Genomic DNA, 14,401 nt, shown 5'->3' with positions numbered 1-14,401 from the left:
AATTTCTTTATCTATAAAAAGGAGGATGATACTAGAACCTTAAGAATGTATTGTGTGAATAGAAAGTGGGTTACTATTTGTGTAACTGGTATGAATAGCTCCATGACACTCAAGGTACAAGAGATGTCATGGTTCTTTTATTTTCTAAATAAAGCCTTCTCCAAATAACAACTTATCAAGGTCAACTTATCAAATCCAATATAAGTGATTAACTGAGGTTATCCTCATTGGAGCTTACAAAATTCCTAGGGAAATGGGGAAGGCCTGGCTCTTGGTCAATAGGGGTGACTACTTTCCCCCTTGGCTCCATGTGGTTGCTATACTGGGACACAACCTTCACAGACATGGATGGCAGCTCAGTCTTCTAAATGCTCCACAACAGTTGGGCACTGCTTCTGTGCCATACACTGGAGATGGCCTCCTTGGGTGGACTGACCAGGATATGCTTGCAGTGTGTCTCTCTGGTGACTCCTTAGCCACAAACATCTTACTCGAGGTGCTCAAGATGCAGCACTTAAGGGCAATTCTCACAGGTATTCAAACATCCATTCTCATACGAGGACTTGTTATCTCCAGAATGCTGAGTCCAGGCACTTGAAGAAACCTACAATCCTCCCCATGTCTCAATCGGGAAACAACCTCCAGTGTTGGGCCATTCTCCCAAAGCCTCCTTTTCCTCTCCTTTGGGATAGTCCAGTTGAATCCCTATATTGGCTGAGGGCTTTGAAATGAGTCCTATTACTTTCACTCTGAGGATAAAGGAAATCTAGATTTCAAAGGCTTAGAGCCGTGGCATTATTCTTTGGTGAAAACACAACAGAAAAAAATCAAAATATTAATTTCTCAGTAAATCACAGTGATGCACAGGCAAGTCACTTAGCATAGCATAACTGCTCAACATATGCTGCTTTTTATCCCTGTTGTTTGGAAGACTGTAAGTGCATATTGATCATGCTCCACTGAACATTCTGTATGTCGAGAAGAGAAGGGTATAGGGCACGAGTCTGGCTTTTAGAGTCACACAGCTCAGGGGCTGCTTCCTGGCTCTGCTGCTTGTTATCTCTGTGCACTTAGGTGACTTACCTCACCCAGCCTCAGTTTTTCTTCTGTAAAATCAACTGTTAAATGTAGGTTAAATGCACATAACCTATAGCCTAGGCTTCACCTGACAGGACATATAAATAATTCTCATTTATAATAATATCCTGAATCTCAAGGCTCTGAGTCCACAACTGCTCGATTAGTAGAAAATTCCGTTTTTTGGTGGCAGCTCTTCCATTCATGTAATTCTCTCTGAGGGGTTTGCCCACAGTCACTTTGTTCTCATGTCCTCTGCTCTCAGCTCCAGGCTGCTGTTCTCATGTTTCTCTCTGTCTCTGGACAGTAGAAAAACTCCTTTTGAGCTTCACGATCAGAGATACTACAGGTTAGTCCCCTAGAACCAGGTCTGCAGGTAGGCCCCAGCCATAGCACACTTACGCTTTGTTAGGAGCAAAGTCAGGGGAGGTCATGTGCAGCCTCCTGCTTTCACATCCATGGCTCCCTTTGACGTTCAGGCAAGCAACCTGCTTAGACCTGCTCTTCCACATCTTCTCATAGCTTCCAAGGTCTCTTCCTCCAGGCCAGCCTCCTTCAAGGAATCCCAGTCCCCTACACTGGTTTGTGGATGCCTGAACATAATATGTGGACCAGGTAAGTTCTCACCTACAGATATGCTGGGCCCAAGCAAAGCAAGATGTGTGTCTGGGCATCTGTGTGAGTCCTTGGGCGCATTCTGTGATAGTCAGAAAGCCCCTGGGACATTTTGTAACAAGAAGCTGTGCTATCAGGCACAAATAGAGGACCTCATGTCATGCTCCAACCTTGACCTGGTCCAAAATATTCCTTAAAGCAGCTAGTATCTGCCACAACAGTAAGCTCTCAGTAAATAAAAGTCCCCTTCTGTCTTCTTTGCTTAAGCACAATTGGATGTGTTTGCTAGACAGTTGACTATAAAGCATATTTTATCTTTACACCAAGCGAACTGTTTTTACAGTGATAAAATCTGAGACCCAAAATCCTCTGGGTCATACTGTTAAACAGAGCATCTCAGGACTTGAGAGTTTCCTATCACTGTAGCCTACATGGTTGTAAGCATGTAAGCTTAATCAGAACTACGATTAGTGGAATGGATAATAATTACCAGGGAGAGTCATGGTACTGCACCATGATGGGAGCCATTTCAGCTTGGACTCCAGCAAGCAAGGAATTCTTAGCAAAAATGGTGCAGAAGAAAACTGGCTCCTTGAGTGCCATGTGACAGAGACATGTAGGGTAAGACGCTAGGGTTAAGAGTATAATTTAAAATCTTCCCCACAGCTTACAAGTAAAGCAGGAAGCCAACTGTTTGCAAGCAATATTGCCGAGAAATGAAGCCTCTATAAAACCTATACTTAGGTGAACTTTGCTCTTTTGGCAATGTAAAGAATAAGCACTATTTATTAACCCCTACAAGGCACTAAAGAAAAGAAGCCACAATTTAAACACAGAACAATGTGGGGTTAGACATTGTGAGAAAACAGAAAATGGTTGGTAGAGTTGGGACTGTGTAGGAAGAATTGTCCAAATCTGACCAAGCCTGAGACTATTCCTTTTGTCACAAAAGGATTAAGGATTCTCACAGAATCTTTAGGGAAGAGGAGCTGGAAATTGATTATAAAAACACTTATATGATGTTTATAGATATACTATGAGCCTTTTGCATAGTAACTTGCTTTATCTTTAAAACAAGCATATGAAATACTGTTGGCTCCCTTTTGTAGATAAAGTAACTGAGGCATAACTTGCCTAAAAACACAGAGCAAGAAACAAGAGAGTCAGGATTAAAAATCAGGTAGTCTTCATTAAGAATAGTTATTACATAACCTAACAATTCCATTTCTAGGACCTAGTACTTTTATTCCAAGAGAAATGAAAGCATATATTCACATAAAAATGTATACACTAATATTCAAAGCAGTATTATTCATAATAGCCAACCGGAGGAAAAATCCAAACGCCCACTGAAGGACGAATGGATAAACAAAATGTGGTGTACACATACAATGGAATATTATCCAGCTACAAAAAGGAATGGAGTACTGATACATAGTACAACATGGATGAACCTTGAAAACATTATGCTACGTGAAGGAAGCCAGTCACAAAGGCTGCAGATGATATGATTCCATTCATATGAAATGTCCAAAATAGGCAAATCTGTGCAGATAGAAAGATTAATGGTTGCGCAGGGTGACAGGAATGTGAGATGGAGGTGGGGTGGGGAGGGTAAAGCTAATGGGTAACAAGATCTCATAAGAGAAAAAATCTGGTTCAACATCTGGGCTTTCAGCTCCTGGGCTAAGCCCTCTTTGTTGACCACAGAAGCCTGCTGACTAGAACTTCTCACTCTGTACACTTGAATACTATAAAATGCATTTGGTTTGGATCTGCACAGAGGGGAAAAGTCAGGTGAAAACAGTCCTTTAAAGGAGCCTGGCTTAATGAGTCTTAATGATAAATGGATGGGTAACATGTTGTAAGAGGTTTCAACGTCTGTTTGCTGTGACTATTCTTGTACGTCCCCTTACTATAGATCAGGTCTACCATTGTCCCGTTGCTATACTGAACATCACAGAAAAAGGTGGGATAAAAGTGTTACAGTAGGGTATTCCAGGACAGATTCATGACATTGTTGCTCTAAGTTCAGCTTTCAAAAATGGCCAAGTAGAACCCCAAATTTAATTTCTCAAGGAAGCTGTGAAAAATTAATAAACAGAAACATTTAAATAGAGTTGGGAGACCAGAAAGAGGAACTCTGATTCCCTGCAGAGATAACAGAGCCCATTGGGCAGAAAGAAAGACTCCCCTTCTTTCCCGGCAAGGACTCAGCCAGTGAAAAGCCATGGACTCTGTTTCCTAGAGTCCTCCCGACTTCCTCTTCCTCCCTCTAAAAGCGTTCTCCTTCCCTTGTCTTGTGGGGACTTGCACATGGCTTGACATGGTTGCAGACCCTGAATTGCAATTCTTTACTGATCCCAAACAAACCTGTCTTTGCTGGAGAAATATCTGGCAGAAATATTTGTTTCACGTTAACAAAGTAATCTTCAAGCTGTAAGAAAATGTCGGCTAAATAAATGGGCACAGATATTTGAAAGCTGGAAAACTGAAAACTTTTGTTCTTGCTTTTGTCAAAAAAAATCTCACCATTATTTTCTAATACTGACCAATAAACAGATGTGAGGAAGGGCCCCCTGCTGACCCTTTACTAATACATCCTAAGTGAGTTGGAGGCCTATGCTCAGTGCGTTAGCCTAACATGTATAAACTTTCTAAAATTACCAAGACACTTGGCCCTTTGATGATAACTAACAATCTCAGCTTGGTTGTAAACCACCCTCTCATCACTACCACAGGTCACTTTCAATGACCTGGGTTTCCCCACATCTTGGTGAGCAGCTATCAGTCAGAAATGATAAGGTGAAAAGTCATACACCCTCTGTCTCTGTTTTCTAAGAAGAGGATTTCATTCCTCAGGTCTCAATTCCAAAACTCTCAAAAGGCTTTTGTTTGGAAACCTGTTTATATCTACAGCAATTGTAATAATTTTTAAAAGCACCCACAACTATGTTTTCTTAATAAGCAAGTCTCCAAATTCTCCTGTCATTCTTACCCACCAGGTGGTGCTACTTCCTCACATTTCCTGAAGACCTCAACTTCTGAAGTAACTTTTTATAGCAGGTTTAAGTACCCTGTGTTAACATTCAAATTCACAAACTTCTGTTATTCGAGACTCATAATGTAATAAGGAATTTTGTATATGGAAAACAGTCAGCTGTAGTTGAAAAGCTGGTTGCAACACATTCAGATGTTTAACTTTGAAGTCACTCTTGTGTATTTACACCAGAAGTAAGGCCAAGGTTATGGGCAAGCTGTGGTGGCAGAAACCATGCAATCAGCAGACTCCACCCTTCTACTCGTGTGGTGCCTTATTCCTGGCAGGTATAAGAGTAGGTGTGTTCTCGTGCCATAAACACTACTTCATTAAAGCACACACACAAAGCATTACCTACAATGATCTTAGGACTGTAACTTAGGTTTTAATAAAGCTTTGTAAAGATCTTGCAATATTCTTCCTCAACTACAATGTATAAAGCAGTCTCTAAAACAGGGATTATACTATTTATCCTGAATTTAAAGGCAACCTTGGAAATAAAAGAGCTGAAGTTAGGAGGAGGCAGGTGGCTGGATATGTGAATTATGTTCAAGGGGCAGAGGCAGATCAAGCATTCCACTTGCTCTCCTACATTTCCTACTCACCTTAGAATCCTCGACTTTCATTTTTTTCTCTTTGCAAGGATTAACCAAAAAAATTTCAGAAGAAGGCATTTTAGCATGAGCTTGGTAGATAGAATTGGTTGAAATTCCAATAATGTTGTTTTATAATTTCTGTTACATAACCTTTATATCAGTTATCTCTTTTGTAAAATAGTATTAATAAGAGAACCAACTTAGAAGTTTGATGTGAGGATTGGTTAAATTATATAATAAATATATTTTAGTAATTTTTAAAATAATATAATTTTTTTTTTGCTTTTCTTAACTCACGACTCTTACCTTGGTGTTAAGAAAGCTTCCATCTGTGCAGGATGAATCTAAAATTTGTTATATGATGAATGCAAATGAAATAAATTAAAATTCTGCTTCTGACATACACACTGGGATTGTGCAGTAAGACAATAGTCTTGTAAGCTTGGAGGACTCAGCTTAGCAGTCAACAGGTGATGGAAAGATGTTACCCCTTCTACTTATGACGGCCAGCCAGGCCCCCTTGGGGGTAAAACACACTCCTTTCAAACTAAGGGTAATTATGGAAAGAGGAGAACGGTAAGGGAGTGAAAAGGGTGGATGTCTCTCTGCATTTTTCCTTCTCTGGGTTTTGGGCATTCTTTAAATGAGAGGAACACAGATAGTGGAGAGGTAAACTTTCACCCTCTGTCACCCTCTGAGACTCTGGGAGGAAGCAAACTTGGGGGCTGCCATAGCTCAGTTTGCAGCACAGGCACGTAAAAACGAACTGTGTTGAAGTGGAGGAAGGCCTGGAGATTTAGGTTTCCTGCATTGCCTTTGATCCTATGTGGGATAGACTGACTCCAAGAAATTGAACATCAGGCTGGAGAGCTTTAAGCAACATCCTGGTGGATAAAGAATACTGCACTAGAAACCAGAAGCGGCAAAGGACGTTACACTCAAGACCTGATCCTTCGCTGCTGCCACGAGGTTGTATAAGCTGCCCCTACGTCCCCCTGCATGAGAGGATGCCATCCTTAGGGAGAGAGGCAGAAGAATGGAGAAGACCATATGAGACTTTTATTCTATAGAAAGAAACACTATAGTTTTAAAGATGCTGGATTAAATTTAAATGGAATTGGACAGTCAATTTTTTTCCTATTCAGATGTAGGCAATTCAGACTGAAAACCAAAGTAGTTGTAGAGAAAATAAAGCAATTACAGGGACTTCCCTGGTGGCACAGTGAGTAAGAATCCGCCTTCCAATGCAGGGGACACAGGATCGAGCCCTGGTCCTGGAGGATCCCACATGCCGCGGAGCAACTAAGCCCGTGCACCACAACTAGTGAGCCTGTGCTCTAGAGCCTGCCACAACTATTGAACCCATGTGCCATAACTACTGAAGCCCACATGCCTAGAGCCCGTTCTCCGCAACAAGAGAAATCATCGCAATGAGAAGCCCACGCACCCACACGAAAAGCAGCCCCGGCTTGCTGCAACTAGAGAAACCCTGCATGCAGCAACGAAGACGCAATGCAGCCAATAAGTAAATAAATACATTTTTTAAAAAAGCAATTACATTTAATGTAATTTATTTAAGATAAAAAGTACATTCACAAATAAACATATATACATATATGTAAAATGTGTATATTACATAGTATGACTTAAAATTATGACCCTGCTATGTATATTAAATAATGAATTCAGTGCTCATAAGTGCTTAATAAATGTTAAGTTAATGGTAAAATTTCCAGAATGTATGGTATCTCTTCTTGGATATTTAAGAAGCATATAAAATTTAGTATGTTAAAGAAAGGATTCTTGACTGCCCACAATTCTGACTTTTTTCTCTGCATTTTGCATTTCAATAAATGGCCTCATCATTCTGCCAGTTTCCACAGTCTTTTGAGTTTTCCCTTTTCTTTTATCTCTACATCTAATCCAGCGGGAAATCTGGTTGGCTTTCTTATTAACTATGGGTTGAATCTTTTCCTTTCTCTCCATCTTCATTATCTGAATTTAATCAAAACCAACTGGATTTCTGCATTTAACTTCCTAATAGTTCCCCATCCATTCTATAGTTCTCCCAGAAGCCAATGTAATCTTTTAAAAACATAAAAGAAATCATGTCAATCTCTTGCTTAAAAACCCTTTGATGACTTTCCATTGCTCTTGGAATAAAATAAAAAAACCCATTACCTTCATCAATAAAGCCCTGCGTGGGCCGGTCTCTGCCTGCCTCTCTCACTTCATCCCTCATCACTCTCCTCCTTCCTCCCACAGCACAGACCATACAGGACTCTGATATTTCTCAGTCATGTTCCTTGTGCCTGGAATTCTCTTCCTCTGGCTCTTTGTAAGACTAGCTCCCTCACAGTCCACAGATCTCATCTCCAGTATCATTTTAGACGTTCCTGACTATCCTGCTCATTCTTTATCAAATGTTTATCTCCATTATAACACTTATCACAATCCTTAACAGTTTTCAGTTTTAAATTCTGCTTACCTGTTTGTTGTCGGTAAACTATAAGCTCTGTGAGGGCAGAAATCTTGTCTGTTCGCTGTTGTATCTTCATCATGTAGTACCATGAGCTGTACATAGAAGAGTTCAATAAATATTTGCTGAGGGAAGGGAGAGGGGAGGAGAAAAGGAAGAAGGGAGGAAAAAAAGGAAAGATGTGAGTAACGAATGCTCCCAAATCCAAATCATTAATAAAGTTCATTATGATGAATGTAACATATTTTAACCTATTTTCTGCTGTAAGTCTTAATAAACCACTTATTTATAGTCAAATTAGCATTATTTGCATTTTACAATTGTGGCATATTCTGAACTAATTCACAGGAAATTTTCTTCATCTTGGTTGTTAAATTGTTTTACCAAACTTGAAACACAATTCATCATGTAGAAGTGCTAGTTATCAGATAGTTCCAGCTTCCTGCCTTCAGGTAAATGGTAGGAATATGCTTTCTGTTTCTGTTTTGGTTGGGTGGGGCCACGTGACTAGCTGTAGCTAATGAGTTGTGATGGAAGTGGTGTGTGTCATTCCAGACTGGAGCATATAATTACCGACACAAGCTCTTTCGAAGATTTCTTTCCCTGTGCCAACAGGTTCACCAGATAAAGTTGTAGCCTTCATGTTGCTTTTTATTATTATGTGTTTTTAGATGTTTATAGACACTTAAGCAATTTCCCCATTTATTAAATTTTGATGAATGTATGTAACATTTGCTTTATTTTGTAGAGAGATTACTTCAACATGTCTTGGAAATCTATTTTTATCAGCTCTTCATCCTTCATTTATTCACTCAACAAACATCCGCTGTGTGTCAGGCACTCTTCTATACTCTTGGGATAAATCAGTGAACAAAACAGACCGTGATGTTCACCCTTTCAAAGCTTGCGTTGTACAGTTGTAGAGATAAACAATAAGTATAATATTTAGGTAAATTATGTAGTGTGTTTTAAGGTAATAAATGCCATGGAAAAGAGAAAGTGTAAGGGAGTCTCAGAAGCCTGGGGTTTAGAGGAGGTGGTCAGAGTAGGGCTCACTGGGAGAGTGAAACAGAGGCAAAGTCTTGAGGGAGGTGTGGGACTGAGCTGAGCAGATGTGTGAGGGAAGAGCCCTCCAAGCCAGAGTGGATTAGCTAGAGCAGTGATTCTCAGTGTTTTGCTCTTGGGTCTCTTTTACACTTTTCAAATTTATTGAGCTTTTATTTTAGAGTTGACATTTTAGATCTCATGAAAGAGTCCTGGGGACTTACAGATGCCCTGGGGCATCCTTTGAGAAATACTGAGCTGGAGCAAATGTTCTGAGGGAGGTGCATGACTGGTCTGTTGTAGGAACTCCATGGATGCCTCTGTGACTAGAGAGTGATCCAGGGAAGAGTCAGGAGAGGAAGTCAGAGAGGTAACTGTGTCCAAACCATGCAGGGCCTTCCAGGATCACGTAAAACCTTCAGTTTTACTCTAAGGGACATGGGGCATCATTGAAGAGCTTTGAGTACAGGAGGGGGTATGATCTGACTTAGGTTTTAAGAGGACACTGTGGCTGCCATGTTGCAACTAGACTGAAGGAAGCAGGAGTGTAAGTTGGGAGACTTTTTAGAGGCTATTACAGTCACTGAGGGGAGGCATCCGTATTTATCAATTAACTCTAAATAGATCAGTAGGCTCATTACAAACTCCTTCCATATTGTTAAAGTGATGCCACTTCTCTCTGACCGATTCACATTCAATGTATTCTCTTCTGTTCCTTCCCTCACGGGCTTATGTAAAGATGTTGTTATTTCTTAATTGTATATTTCCTGTAATTTTCTTGTTAAAAGGCAGTACCGAGAAAAAATCACTTATTTTCATAGCTTCTTTTTAGCTAGTATTTTCAACTCCTTACTCTTTCATCAGCAGGTTCATTTTCCTATGGAAATGAAGCATATGGTACTTGAAAAGGCAATTACATATTCTTTTGTTAACATTTTTGTTAATCACTTTCTATTTATTCATTTTGGCTCCATGTTGTTTGTTCATTTTTTTCTATCAGATATATTTTCTACAATGAATGTCTTGCATTTTAAACTAGCTCTTTCTTTGACTTCAATTCCAATAGGAATATTTTTCTGAATACATTTTTTTGGTACGTGAATTCATTATAAAGTAAAAATAGAAGTTTCTTTTCTTTTGGTACTTAGTCAAATAAATCTATCATCTGTTATGATTTAATTAGGATGCAGTCATTCTGTTTCTCTGAATTTTAAAAACTCTTTCTAGTGTAATACTCATCTGTTTTAAAATCTCAGTGTTTTTGAGAACTAATTTATTAAGCAACATTGTTTTCTATGTCTATTTCATCCTCTTGAAGAATAAGCTTCACTAATCTCCCTTTACCTACCACTCACTTCCTGTCCCTGACTCATGAGGATGTGATCAGTTTGGGCGTTTATTTATGTTATTTCTCATTCACTTCTGGTTTCCTTACTGAGGCAGTTGAAAAAAATCTTATTAAACCTACTAAAAACATTTAAAAACTTTTTTTAAAAATTGAGGTATAATTTACATATCACATTATATTAGTTACAGGTGTACAACATAACGACTTGATATTTGAATATATTGCCAGATGGGGTCCACCATAAGTCTAGTTAACTATCTGTTACCATATATAGTTATGAAATTTTTTTCTTGTGACAAGAACTTTTAAGATTTACTCTCTTAGCAACTTTCAAATACAAAATACAGTATTATTAGTATCTTTTAAAATATTTATCTATTTATTTATTTATTTACTGGCTGCATTAGGTCTTTGTTGCTGCATGCAGGCTTTCTCTAGTTGTGGCGAGTGGGGTCTACTCTTTGTTGTGGTGAGCAGGCTTCTCATTGCAGTGGCTCCTCATGTTGTGGAGTACAGGCTCTAGGCACATGGGCTTCAGTAGTTGTGGCATGTGGGCTTAGTAGTTGTGGCACACGGGCTTAGTTGCTCTGCAGTGTGTGGAATCTTCCCCGTCCAGGAATCGAACCCTTGTCCCCAGCATTGGCAGGCAGATTCTTAACCACTGTGCCACCAGGGAAGCCCCAAAATACAGTATTATTAACAATGGTTGCTATGTTGTACTTTACATCCCCATGGGTTATTTATTTTATAACCGGAAGTTTGTACTTTCTGACTCTCTTAACTCATTTCTCCCACTTCCAGCTATCGCTTCTCAGTACCTGTGAGCTTGGGTTTTTTTTTTTTAGATCCCTCGTATAAGTGAGTTCCTATTGTATTTGTGTTTCTCTGTCTGATTTATTTTCCTTAGCATAATCCCTACAACATCCATCCATGTTGTTGCAAATGCAAGATTTCACTTTTTTATGGCTAAATAATATTTCATTATATATACATATGTGTGTGCATCACATTTTCTTTATCCATTTATCCATTAATGGACATTTAGGTTGTTTCCATGTGTTGGCTATTGTAAATAATGCCTCAGTGAACATAGGAGTGCAAAAATCTTTTTGAGTTAGGTTTTTTTTTTCCTGTGGATAAATATCTGAAATGGAATTGCTGTATCATGTGATAGTGCTATTTTTAATTTTTGAGAAACACCATACTGTTTGCCATAGTGGTTACACCAATTTATATACATTCCCACCATTAGCGTACGAGGGTTCCCTTTCCTCCATCTCCTCCCTCGCCAGCACTTGTTATTTCTTGTTTTTAATAGTAGTCATTCTAACAGGTGTCAGGTGATATTTCATTGTGATTTTGATTTGCATTTCCTAATGATTTGTGATGTTGAGAAGGTTTTCATGTACCTGTTGGCCTTCTCTATGTCTTCTTTGGAAAAATGTCTATTCAGATCTTCTGCGCATTTAAAATCAGATTTTTTAAAATCTTTAAGTAGTGTGAGTTCTTTATATATTTTGGATATTAATCCTTGATCCAGTATATGATTTGAAAATATTTTTTTCCATTCAGTAGTTTGCTTTTAATTTTGTTGGTGGTTTCCTTTGCTGTGCAGAAACTTTAGTTTGATGTAGTCCCGCTTGTTTATTTTCACTTTTGTTGCCTTTACTTTCAGTATCAAATCCAAAAACAATCATTGCCAAGTTGGATATCAAGGAACTTACTACTTATATTTTCTTCTAGGAGTTTTATCATTTCAGATCTTACATTCAAGTCTTGAATCCATTTTGAGTTAATTTTTGTGTATGGTGTTAGATAGTGGTCCAATTTCATTCTTCTGTATGTGGCTGTTCAGTTTTCCCAACACCATTTATTGAGGAGAGTATCCTTTCCCCATTGTATATTCTTGGTTCCTTTCTCATAAAATTAATTGACTATATATATATATATATATATATATAGGTTTATTTCTGTGCTTTCTATTCTGTTCCATCAATCTGTGTGTCTAAAACTAAATTTAAGTGGAATTGAGTGGGGTTGGGGGTAGCATTGGTGGTTATTAAACCAGAAAAGGAATTCTGGTATATTCTGTATAAATTGACCTTAACATTCTCTTAAAAATGGATGAAATATTTCAGTGTGCTAATTAACTTGAACCAAAGACTATATGAAGCCTTCCCTCTCAAGAGGAGAAACAGTAAAAAGTACAAATTGGTTTATTGAAGATGACTAACAATTCTCTAGTTAAATTTTAAAATATAAAAAAAACTACTCTTATTTCTAAGCTGTTAAACAAACTCATGATAAAGTTAATAAATAAAATCATATTTACTGATGGCACCAATTTTATTACATGTTTAAATTTTGTAATTTTTTTTTGCAATTTCATATTCCTCCAGCTTGTAGGCTAATTAAAAAGCACTTTGAAACTTATTTTTTGTTGTTTGTTTTGCTCAGGCAGTGGCCTCTCCCTCTTGCTCTCCCAGAGGAAGAGAAGAATGATCATCAATGGCAAATGGCAGTTGCAGAACCAACGCCAAGAACCAGCTTCACACTCAGGAGAGAACACTAAGTTTCTTCCTCGGGGTTTCAGGTGCTCTACACATTCAGAGAAACTTCTCTCTTAATGAACTATAGAAATGATCCCTGAAAACATAGTCTTTGAAATTTCTATTTTTGATGCAGACAGTTCCTGACTTATGGTGGTTCCATGATTTTTCAGCTTTACAATGATGCAAAAGCAATATTCATCCAGTGGAAAACCGTACTTCAGATTTTGAAGTTTGATCTTTTCCTGGGCTAGTGATGTGCCCTAAGATACTCTCTTGTGATGCTGAGCAGAGGCAGTGCCACAGGTCCCAGTCAGACACACAATCATGAGGATAAACAACTCGTACACTTACAACCATTCTGTCCCCATACAACCATTCTGGTTTTTTTTCTTTTCCTTATAGTATTTAATAAATTACTTGCAATATTCAACATTTTATTATAAAATAGGCTTTGGGCTACATGATTTTGCCCAACAGTAGGTTAATGCACGTGTTCTGAGTACATTTAAGGTAGGCTGCACTAAGCTATGATGTTCAGTAGGTTAGGTCTATTAAATGCGGTTTCAACTTTATATGTTCAACTTATAATGGGCTTATTGAGGCTTAATCCCATCATAAGTTGAGAAAGATCTGTGTTATACTTTTCCTGAGTCTGTATAGGGCAATTGCTACATATGTGGGGTGTACATGTAATTTATTGTCTAAATTGGAGCAAAATTGAGAATTAAAAGGTGCACTACTAACAATCACCTAGACAATGGGTGTAATTGTGACTGTCCCCAGCAGAACCAAAATGTCTAGTCACCCTATAGACATGTATTAGGGAAGCACATTTCTTCCCATGGTTTTTGTGCCCTGAAGGGAAAGGAATTTCCAGAATAGTGTGGTAGAAATACTTTTATCTTTTCTCTGCCTCTTCTCTTATGCCTCCCCAGAAGAGGAGGAGATTGATGACTTTGGGAGAAAACTGAGCATGTAATCTCCAAGTATACCCACTGCCAAAGCAACTGATGTAATGCTTGATACTTCCAAAAATAAAGATTTCCCCAGATGCTTCTGGCAGAAGTTTTTGATATTTTATAAATGGTAATTTTTTGCTTTATAATTCTAATTTTAAATATCCATATGGAGACTTGAAAAATTAGATTTAAAAATCTCTCTCGCTTCACTACAGCTCCCTCTACTGTAAATCTTTTCAAAATCTTCAGGTAGAAAGTTGTTTTTTAAGGAAAGCTTTCTTTCTTTTCATTTTTATGTATCATCAAAAATGGCTTCTCTGTTTCTGAGAATCCTCTGTTTAATAAAATTTAAATTTAGCTTTTGCCTTTTTTGCACCCATTAAGGGTGCAAGTCAAGTTCAACCTACTTTATTTTGTGTATTCTTGAGCTACATTTATTATTAATCTAAAATTTAAAATCTAACCCAAATTGTGGAGCTCCAGTAGGGAATTTTTTGTTTTGTCTTTTCATCTTTTAAAGACTTCCCTACAAAAGACTGCAGCTTGAGTGTATGTCACTTTTGAGAAGCCTATAGACCTTTCCATGATACTGAAACTTTAATTTTAAAGACAGAAATGAAAGTTACTAAAGGCAAAGCTAAACATTAAGAAATGCCTGTTTTCAACTGCTTGAAAAATTAAGATGGCTTAG

At 38.1% G+C, this 14,401-nt stretch overlaps 1 long non-coding RNA gene and 1 other non-coding gene across 2 annotated transcripts in view; one reads left to right on the top strand and one right to left on the bottom strand.

Annotated features, from left to right (window-relative positions):
* LOC130851629 (uncharacterized) overlaps nt 1-14,401 on the top strand; it is a 45,344-nt gene that overhangs the window by 21,599 nt on the left and 9,344 nt on the right. Inside the window, exon 3 of the long non-coding RNA XR_009053235.1 lies at nt 12,657-12,792. This is a non-coding gene — a long non-coding RNA (uncharacterized LOC130851629). The remainder of the gene's footprint in view (nt 1-12,656; nt 12,793-14,401) is intronic.
* LOC130852834 (small nucleolar RNA U3) lies at nt 12,652-12,861 on the bottom strand. The gene has a single exon (XR_009053542.1). It is a non-coding gene; the product is annotated as a small nucleolar RNA U3 (small nucleolar RNA).

This window comes from Hippopotamus amphibius, chromosome 4, assembly GCF_030028045.1.
Source record: "Hippopotamus amphibius kiboko isolate mHipAmp2 chromosome 4, mHipAmp2.hap2, whole genome shotgun sequence".
NCBI lineage: Eukaryota > Metazoa > Chordata > Mammalia > Artiodactyla > Hippopotamidae > Hippopotamus > Hippopotamus amphibius.
Note: the sequence above shows the minus strand (reverse complement) of the source record. Positions and strands in the feature narration are given on the sequence as shown.